The sequence below is a fragment of the Pristiophorus japonicus genome, chromosome 21 (assembly GCF_044704955.1).
Source record: "Pristiophorus japonicus isolate sPriJap1 chromosome 21, sPriJap1.hap1, whole genome shotgun sequence".
Lineage (NCBI taxonomy): Eukaryota > Metazoa > Chordata > Chondrichthyes > Pristiophoridae > Pristiophorus > Pristiophorus japonicus.
Window position 1 is genome coordinate 51,420,540 of NC_091997.1, and position 10,378 is coordinate 51,430,917.

Consider the following 10,378-nt stretch of genomic DNA (forward strand, 5'->3'; position numbering starts at 1 on the left):
TAATCATAAGCACCTCAATTACATCGCCCCTTAATCTTCTGCATTCAAGGGAATACAAGGCCAGTCTGTGCAACCCGTCCTCATAAATGAAGCTTTTTATCCGCGGTATCATTCTGGTGAATCTGCACTGTACCCGTCCACCCTTCCTGAGGGGCAGTGCCCAGAACTGAATGCAGTGCTCCACATGCAGTCTAACCAGAGCTCCATGTGAATGCAGCATGGCTTCCACCTGGCCAGGACTCCATGGGCTTACGGGGTCTGCAGTTTGGGGAATGCTCATCCAATGAGCTGGTCCACATCACACCTTCACACCCACTCGTTTCCAACCTGTCGGCAACACCATGTCTGGGGCTCACCGCCTGCCCTCTTCGCTAATCAACCATTGAGGATGGTCCCGAAATTCCTCAACGGTTGTATCATCGTCGCAATTTTCAATAGCCCTGTGGACTCTACATTTTACTCCCGCACAGGAGGGGCTGCAGAGCTCAGGATGATCGGGACTGGAGATATCATTGGGACCTGGCCGAGAGTGGGCCCGAGTGGGGGGTGGGGGTGGGTGGGTGGGAGAAAGGCCAGGCTGGTGCTGCCTGAAGCGTTTCTATGCTTCCTCCATCTTATTGGTTCCTAGCCAGGTGGCCAAGTGCTGATTCTTGACAAAGGCAGGAATACGATTAGATTCCAGGTCAGACTATCCTTTTTGTAGAAAGTTCTGCATAAAGATTCCATACATAATATCTTAATGGTTTAACTGTATCAGTTGAACCTGACATCCAGCCTTACCATTGTCAAGCTCAATCTCAATCTTCTTCCTCATTATATAAGGGACAGACCGATCCTTGCATCAGAATCCAGGTGAATCTGCACTTTGGCTCCAGTAAAATTCCCATTGCCAGGCTCAAACAAGGAATGAAACTTCTTCAACACTTGAATACAAGAAGGCAGAAATCGTCCTTTCACAATCTCAGTATCAGTCATTTTACAATACAAGATGATCTGGGGCTTTCTGCTCACGAGTTGATTCATCTCAGGTCAACATTAGTTCTAGGTGAACGTTCTAAGTCAGTTGTGACGGGAGGTTGAGTAACAGTTCTGGTAGGAGTGGTAATAACATCAGAGACTGAAGGTCCGGGTTCAGGAATGACAACAGAGGCCTCTGGTGAATGAACGATAGTTGGTGGCTCATGACTGGATCTTCCTCAAACGGTTCCAGTTCATCTGTGTGCTGCAGTTTTACCCGGTCAACATGTTTTCTGCATGTTGGGTTCCTCCATTGTCCCTATAATCAAACACATGGCAGCTGGAAATCCTGACACAGCTTCCCTCATTGCTTTGCTCCTCCACAATCATTCTCTTTGTCAATGGCCCCCGAGGTTCAATATCTTCGTCCAGCTGAGCAGCGCTCAGTTTTTCCTCATGTCGCCTTTGGTTCTTCTGCCAATCTCCTTCAATCTGTGTCCTCTGGTTCTCGACCCTTCTGCCAATGGCAGCAGTTTCTCTCTATCTAGAACATAAGAAATAGGAGCAGGATTTGGCCCTGCGGCCCCTCGAGCCTGCTCCACCATTCAATAAGATCATGGCTGATCGTTAACCTCAAATCCACTTTCCCGCCAATCTCCATATCCCTTTATTTCCCGAGACTCTAGAAATCTCGACCTCCGATAAACGACTCAGACACCTTCAGCTCCGGCAGAAGTTTCTTTAATTTACTTGCTCGCAAGGGAAAGGTCACACTCAGTCAATGGCTAAGTGAACACCTCCGAAATGGTACAGTTTCATGAGATATTTATACAATAAAACCCAAGTTATGGCCCCTCCCTATGTATTAATTCTGTCTCGCAGTCAGTGAATCCAGATAGAGAGTTAATTACTACATCCTTATCCTGACATGGTTTCCAGATATTTCCTTTGGTCAGGGTTATTAGTTGGCCAGCCGGCCATTACTCGATGAGAGTGTGGTAATGAGCTATTACCTGTCTTGCATTGTGTCAGGATTGTCCAGTTTCCTGGTCAGTTACCTTTTTGCATCAAATGGATGAGGTCTCTACAAGAGATAATGGCTGGTGGTTTGAGTACTTCGAAAAGGGTAGGGTGAGTGGAACTGGTGTTGTATAGACAATAGGAGAGCACCATGGGGGGGCGGGTGCTACTTGTCTCAGCAGAACTTGCCTCCTAACTGTCTGGTGGTTATCAGCCATTTCAAGCCAGGTTTAGCTGTTTATGTAAGCCGACTGCTTTATGCAGAAATTTCTGGAAGGACCAGGACTCCATTTTGTTATATATTGCAAAGGGCACAAAAATACCGTGTGGTATCAGCTTAGATAAAAATACATTTCCACATTCCCCCATTTTGTCCTTCACAAGGACAACTTAATCCATTCTGGTCTTGTACAGTCTCTCTATTTCCATTTCCACACAAGAGCCTTCAGTAGTTGTTGCTACCATAACTCTAGCCATGGTCTCGGTAGGTAACATGGTTTTTTTCCCACCCTGGCACAGCAACACTTAACCAAGACAAATAATAGATAGAGGGCGAAGACTATCAGCAGGAATATGATCAAACCCTGTACTGCAGATCTCCATAGGGATCCCAACCATCCTGATGCCCAACCCCACAAGATGATACCGTCCTGGCCAACTGTCTGTTTATACTCTATTACCTTTTTCCTAATGTATTCAGCTAGACTGCCAATTTCTTCTGATTTATCCGGGATATACGTACAGCATTCTCCACCTATTAATGTGCATGTCCCTCCTTCCTTGGCTAGGAGATAATCTAAGGCCATATGATTTTGAATAGCTACCATTTCATCATTCACCCCTTCAAAGGCTTGGGAAGTTGCGTTGGCTACTGATTCGACTAAGTTAGCCAGTTCCCGTAACTGCCATTCGGTTGATGCTATTCCATAGGGTGGCACCATTACCTTGAATATTCCGTTTAGCCATGTCAAATTCCGTATAAATCTATGACTTCCATAGGCATCCCTTAGAGTCTTTATTGATCTGATAAAGGGTACCACATATCCTAAGTAACAGGACCCTGTCCAGTTGGCTGGTAACCATGAGTAGGCTTTATGGCCACAAATAAAGTAGGTGCACTTATAGGATGTCAGCTCCTGGTCCTTTTGCGCTATCCATACTCGACTGGTCACACCTTCCCACCCTTCACCTGGGGCTTTGTTATGGACCATTGTCCAGCCAACGGTTGCTATCTTTCTCCCATCAGTGGGATTAGTTGTGGCTTGCCATTTAGTCATTTGGGAACACTTGCTGCGTCCCATTTCTGGTCCTTTAGTCTCATTACTCACTGGGCATATTAACCCTTCAGGATTTCCTATTCTGGGAGTAATGCTTAGGAAGGGAGGCTGACGGTTATTATTATAATTTGGCTGGTACCATCCCTGGAAGGCTGTAAGTTTATACCCTTCTGACCTCTATTCTGTTTGCTCCTTCGTTTCTGACACCTTGGTTAGGTTTGTCCTATTTTGCACTATCAACCATTCTCCCATTTCTGATTCATTAAAGGGGACAGATCTTAGGGGAATACCCCCTTCGGAGTGGACAGGTACATGGGAACGTATCCAACAACTCGCCAAATTTCTTTCTTGAGCATACTTATGACTCAGTGCCGTAAATACGTTTACTTGCAGTTCCCTTCGGTGGCGTGTCTGTACCCCTGGTATAATCAATAATGCAAAGTAAAGCCCTGTCAAGCCCAGCACCATCAGTCCCCATAGTCCATACAGTTCCTTATTCAGTCTTCCTTTTTCTGTTCCTCTGGTTCCTTCTTCCCTTCTTCCTGGTCGGGTGCCCTTTTGCAATGGGACGCATGGATCCATGTTGGTCTTTCCTTTACCTTGATTGCAGTTTTAGTCGCCAGCAAGACCTGGTATGGTCCTTCAAATCTTGGCTGTCGACTGCTTTTTCTTTTAAAGATTTTGATGTATACGAATTCCCCGGGCTCCAGGTTATGACACTTCCCTTCCGCTGGCTTGACTTGAGCTTCCTTTACCTGTGAATGAAGGCTGGAAATACATTTGGTTAGTGCAATACAATAATGCAACATATTTTCCTCCATTTTGTGGATGTCCATTTGTTTTGCAGTAAATGGTGCTGTAAAAGGTAGTCGTTGGGGACGTCCTATAACTATCTCATGCGGTGACAGGCCTGTTGTTCTGTTGGTTGCAGATCGCATTACCATCAAAGCTAAGGGCAGCAGTTCTGTCCATTTCAGTCCAGTGTCATTGCATAATTTTGCCAGCTTATTTTTAAGCATTCCATTATATCTTTCAACAAGTCCAGCTGATTGTGGATGATAACTGCAATGAAAACGTTGATTAATCTGTAAAGCTTTACACATTTCTCTTATAACAGTTCCCGTGAAATGTGACCCGTTATCACTAGAAAGCTTAGCAGGGATTCCGAAGCGCGGTACGATTTCCTTTTAACAAACATTTGCAACAGTAGTGGCATCGGCCTTTTTACATGGAAAGGCTTCAATCCATCGAGAGAACACATCTACAATAACTAATACATACTTGAATCCCATACACGTAGGTAACTCAATAAAATCCATTTGTAAATGTACAAAAGGCCCGACTGGATTTGGGTGGGAGGCAGATTCTACTTTTTCCGTCTTACCCGGATTCATTGTCTGACAGGTAACACAATTTTCACAGATTTGTTTTGCAATTGCCGAAATACCTGGTGCATACCAAGTTGCCAAAATATAATTCCCCCCTTTGCCTGCATGTGTGAATGTATGAACACATCGGGCAATCCATGGAAGTAAGGATCTGGGCGCCACCACACGGCTGTCGTGGTGAACCCATATTCCTTCTGGATTTTTATAACATTGATCCTTCGTCCAGGTCACCACCTCCTCCGTACTGGCCTGTGTCTGAAAGGCCAGCACATCATTAATAGTGGGTGGCAGGTCTGAGCAATTATTTTTCCTTAGTGGCAACAATGACACCTGCATCCCACCTTTTGACAGAGCTGCTGACTTAGCTGCATTATCAGCTCTGGTGTTCCCAAGTGCCACCTCATTCAACTGGCCTGTATGTGCTTGGCATTTGATAATGGCAAGTTTCAAAGGGCCTTGAATGGCTCGCAGGAGATTTTCCACTTGTTCTGCATTTTTGATAGTGGTTCCTGAAGAAGTCAGGTACCTGCGAATCTTCCAAATTTGTCCATAATTATGTGATACCCCAAAAGCATACCTGGAATCAGTGTAGATATTAACTGTTTGTCCTTCAGCCAGAATACAGGCTCGAATTAACGCAAACAATTCGGCTTGTTGGGCTGAAAAGGAGTCTGGAAGGGAGGCTGTTTCGACAACATTAAACTGGGTTACAATTGCATAAGCCCCTATCATTTCGTAAGGCTAATCCATCAACATAGTACACTAGATCAGGGTTACACATTGGTACATCTGTTAGATTGATACGTGGTTTAGTCACTAATTCGGTTACCATTTCACATGAATGGGGTTCGCCGTCTTCTTCCGTGGGGAGTAGAGTGGCTGGATTTAAGGTAGTACATCTTTTAATAAGGTTTGGATTTGATAACAGTTCGACTTCATATTTAGTGTTTTTTGCGGAGGTTAGGTGTTGGGTGGCACATTTAGTAAGTAAAATCTCGACAGAGTGTGTGATGTATAGAATGGTCTGATGATTTAGAGTTATTGTCTGAGCCTGTTGTAGAACATAATAAGCTGCTGCCAACGAAGGAAGACATCCTGGTAGTCCGCGTGCCACTGGGTCTAGTTGGGCACTGAATTACGCTACCGGCCGCTGCCTGTCCCCATGTAACTGAGTCAAAACAGGTTGTGCAAAACCCGACTTGTGATGAACAAATAAGTTGAATAGCTTAGTGTAATCTGATAATCCCAAGGCTGGTGCTGAAGTGAGGGACTGTTTAAGGTTCTGGAAAGCATTCCGGGATACTTCATTCCAAATCCTTCTTTAAGCATTGTGAGAATATAGTAGATTCATTCACAGCTCCATTTGTCGCTATTGGGCTTCTGAACCGGAAGAATCGGTGTGTTACCCGGACTTCTCATTTATGCTTATAGTGATTCACAGATCACAGAATGTAAAGTATTTGTTTTATAATTTTATTAAAAGGCTTCCACCCCAAGATTGTTCCAATACACTCAAAATGTCGATCAAGGAGATCACCTGAAATATCTCAAAATCCCAATTCAAATATTGTACTGCCACTCTTTATCTAAAAAAACAAATCCTCTTACTGAGCTAGAAGCTTTCGCGTCAAGATTTTATATCAAGGACAATGGGAGCGTACTCCCCCAGCCTGCACCTCGAGAGACCCACAAAGGCTTTTTAAAAAAAAAAGGCATTACAACTTCCCAAGGCATTACAACTTCCCTTCCCCGTTATTAATCTTACTCCTAGACTAAATTTATGTCTTTCATACCAATATAATCAATGATTACGTGTCTTTCGACAAGTAAGTGAGTGTGTCAAATAAATTCTCTTTTTTTTTAACCACCGGGACCATGTCTCAACAAACCTATCCTTTGTGCATTTCCTAGCTCCGTAACTTCTCATCCGAAGAAATCCACACCTGCGTTTCTAACTTAAAATGTCTTAAACTTCCCACATACAGAACAACACTATGAAGGGTTAAAAAAACTTTACTCTGTTTGAAAAAGTGGGTGGAGCTAAAACAAACAGGCAGTTCCACAACCTTTCCAAACAGGTTTCCAGACACACCAGAAAAAAACACAGACGCACTCATTCAAAGACAAGACATTCACAAAAGTCTCTCTCCATTCAATAAAGCTTTTTTTTTGGCCAGCTTTATTTTTTTTGAATCCATAAGTCACTATCAGGTTCTCTCCTTTTTATTTTACATATTGATTTACTTCCTGTTAATTTTACATGAGCTTGAAGAATCGGAACCCAGGCCTTTTCTATTACTTTCCTTTTTTTTTTACCTCTTCTACCTGGATCTCTGTTTATAAGACACTCCTCTAGACATGTTCTCTCTAAATTAAATGAACCATCGGGTGGAAAAGGCCTGTTTTCACCCTTAGTCCACTTTACCCTTTTTTTTTCTTTGGTCAATTGAAGACTGACCACAATTCTGGAACATGACATAGGCTGGTGTGCCTTTTGTGGTGTTTTAACTTGCTCCGACACCCAGTCTGTATGATTAAGATTTTCCACAGTTTCTGATCTCTCAATCCTTTCGGCCAACCGAGTTCTCTACGCCCACTTCTCCTGGCCGTTACGTGACCTGAAAAGGCTCTTAATTCGGGCTCAGTCTGGGTGTGAGAGAGATGTTGACACGAACCAACCGTAGTTGATCAATCAGTTACTGTTTCTTTGCTTAATCAATCCTTGTTTTTCCAAATCACAATTTTCCCGAGTGACTCTTCCCTTTTCTCTAATTGCAATGTCGCACAAAGGTATTGCACATAACAGTATAACAAGGACAACTAGTACAAACAACATTCACGCGAGTATACAAATCATAACCTTAAACTTTATCTAAACAAATAATCAATTCTCACTCTGCGTTGTACGCCACTACAGACCGAGTCCTTAACTTATCCTAATAAAACTTATGGTCCCATTACCCTAACTCTTATCACATAACAACCTTCGATCGATTAGCGCTGTTTCTACCTTACCTACTGAAACCTTCCCCGGGCTGTTTCAAGATATTTCCAGAACCAGATCTCTTCTGCTTGCGAGCTGAGAAAGAAATGGTCATAAAAAATAACTTTAAAAGCAAAATGTCGAGTCTCGTAGATTGCAGTACCTCCTCTGTGGACAACAGATTACATATGCGATTCAACGGTGACAAAACCTCTTGTGAACAAAAGGCTCACCTTGTTTTGGCCACTGGAGAGGCACTATGCCTGTATCCGTTTTACTAACAGGGCAGAGAATATGCATCTCGGTGGAACCTCGAAGAAGTAACTGTCGAAATCTCGACCACCGATAAACGATTCAGACACATTCAGCTCCAGCAGAAGTTTCTTTAATTTACTTGCTCGCAAGGAAAAGGTCACACTCGGTCAATGGCTAAGTGAACACCTCCGAAATGGTACAGTTTCAGCAGATATTTATTCAGTAAAACCCAAGTTATGGCCTCTCCCTGTGTATTGGCTCTGTCTCGCAGTTACTGAATACAGATAGAGAGTTAATTACTACATCCTTGTCCTGACATGGTTTCCAGATATTTCCTTTTGTCAGGGTTATTAGTTGGCCAGCCGGCCATTACTCGATGAGAGTGTGGTAATGAGCTATTACCTGCATTGCATTGTGTCAGGATTATCCAATTTCCTGGTCAGTTATCTTTTTGCATCAAAGAGATAATGGCTGGTGGTTTGAGTACTTCGAAAAGGGTGGGGTGGAGTGGAACTGGTGTCGTATAGACAATAGGAGAGCACCATGCTGGGGGAGGGGGTACTTGTCTCAGCAGGACTTGCCTCCTAGCTGTCTATCAGCCATTTCAAGCCAGGTTTAGCTGTTTATGCAAGCCGACTGCTTTATGCAGAAATTTCTGGAAGGACCAGGACTCCATTTTGTTATCTATTGCAAAGGGCATAAAAATACCGTGTGGTGTCAGCTTAGATAAAAATACATTTCCACAACTCCCACAATCTAGCGATCTCAGCCTTGAATATATTCAGAGACTCAGCATCCACATCCCTCTGGGGCAGTGAATTCCAAAGATTCACAACCCTCTGAGTGAAGAAATTCCTCCTCATCTCTGTCTTAAATGGCCAATCCCTGATCCTGAGACTGTACCCCTTAGTTCCAGACAGACCAGCCAGACGAACAACCTCTCAGCATCTACCCTTCACAATCTTGTATGTTTCAATGACATCACCTCTCATTCTTCTAACCTGCAGAGAGTATCGGCCCATTCTACACAATCTCTCATAAGACAGTCCTCTCATCCCAGGAATCAATCTGGTGAACCTCTGTTGTACCGCCGGTAAGGCAAGTATTTCCTAAGATAAGGAGACCAAAACTGTGCACATACTCCAGGTGTGGTCTCACCAAGGCCCTGTACAATTGTAGCAAGACTTCCTTACTCTTGTACTCCAACCCTTTGCAATAAGGGCCAACATGCCATTTGCCTCCCTTATTGCTTGCTGTACCTGCAAGGGAGCTTTGAGTGTCTTGCACAAGGGCACCCAAATCTCTCTGAACACCGAACATTTTGAAGTTTCTCACCATTTAAAAATATTCTGTTTTTCTCCTCTTCCGACCAAAAGTGAATAACCTCACATTTCCCACATTATACTCCATCTGCCACCTTGCTGCTCACTCGCTTTGTCTATCTATATCCCTTTTCAGTCGCTTTGTGTTTTCCTCACAGCTTACTGTCCCACCTAGCTTTGTATCATCAGCAAACTTGGATCCATTACACTCGGTCCCTTCATCTAGCTCAGTAATGTAGATTGTAAATAGCTGAGGCCCCAGCACTGATCCCTGCAGTACTCCACTCGTTACAGCCCGCCAACCTGAAAAAGACCCGTTTAACCTAGTCTGTTTTCTGTCCGTGAACCAATCCTCTCTCCATGCTAATAAGTTACCTCCAATCCCATGAGTTCTTGGGGCCCAAATTCTGTGTCTCGGTAAGACCCGTTACCGTCCATTTGCGACGACCATGTGGCGGAATCCCGTGACCGCCACTTTGCCGTCAACTAGCGGCCACGACAGAAACTTGGCGCGGGAGGTTTGGCGGCGGTGTGAACTTGCGCCCCGATGGATGGACTTTGGTGGTGCTATGGGGCTTGCGGCAGTGATGACGCGATCAAAGTGCTCACCGCTGCCGCTCCGCCCCCGACACCACTTCCAGCGTGAAAAAGCCGGTCCTTTTACTGACACTGGGCCCGCCAGCTTTTAGGGTCGGTGCACGGTGGGAGAACACCAGCTGGTGTGTCGGGAGGTTTTTGTTCATCAACATTTCTCGGAGCTTTTTGTTCAACATTTCAAAAACGGCAGCAGCATTCTGAAAAGTTTTGCTGAGAGAAAATGTTTCCCCGTCTCTCATTAGTCGTGGTCAGTGGGAGTAAATCTCTGCTGCACACAGGGTGGTGCCTCCACCCATAATGGGCTCAGTGTTGGCAGGGGAATGCCTGCTCCAGATTGTCAGAGGCAGGGAGGCATGCAGGAGGAGGTGTCTCCCTCACCAACGGGTCCTTGGGCAGCGGGCAAGGGAGGCAGCAGCCATGGCTGCCCAACATGTAGAAGGACCTGCAGATGTTCGCAGACATCAACGTCCAGAGGCTGGACAGCAGGGAGATGGTGTGAGGAGGGTGAGGTACGCTGACCCCTCTTCACCAGCCCAAACTAGGACAGTGGGTGGCTGCTTGGGGATAAGGGATATCCCC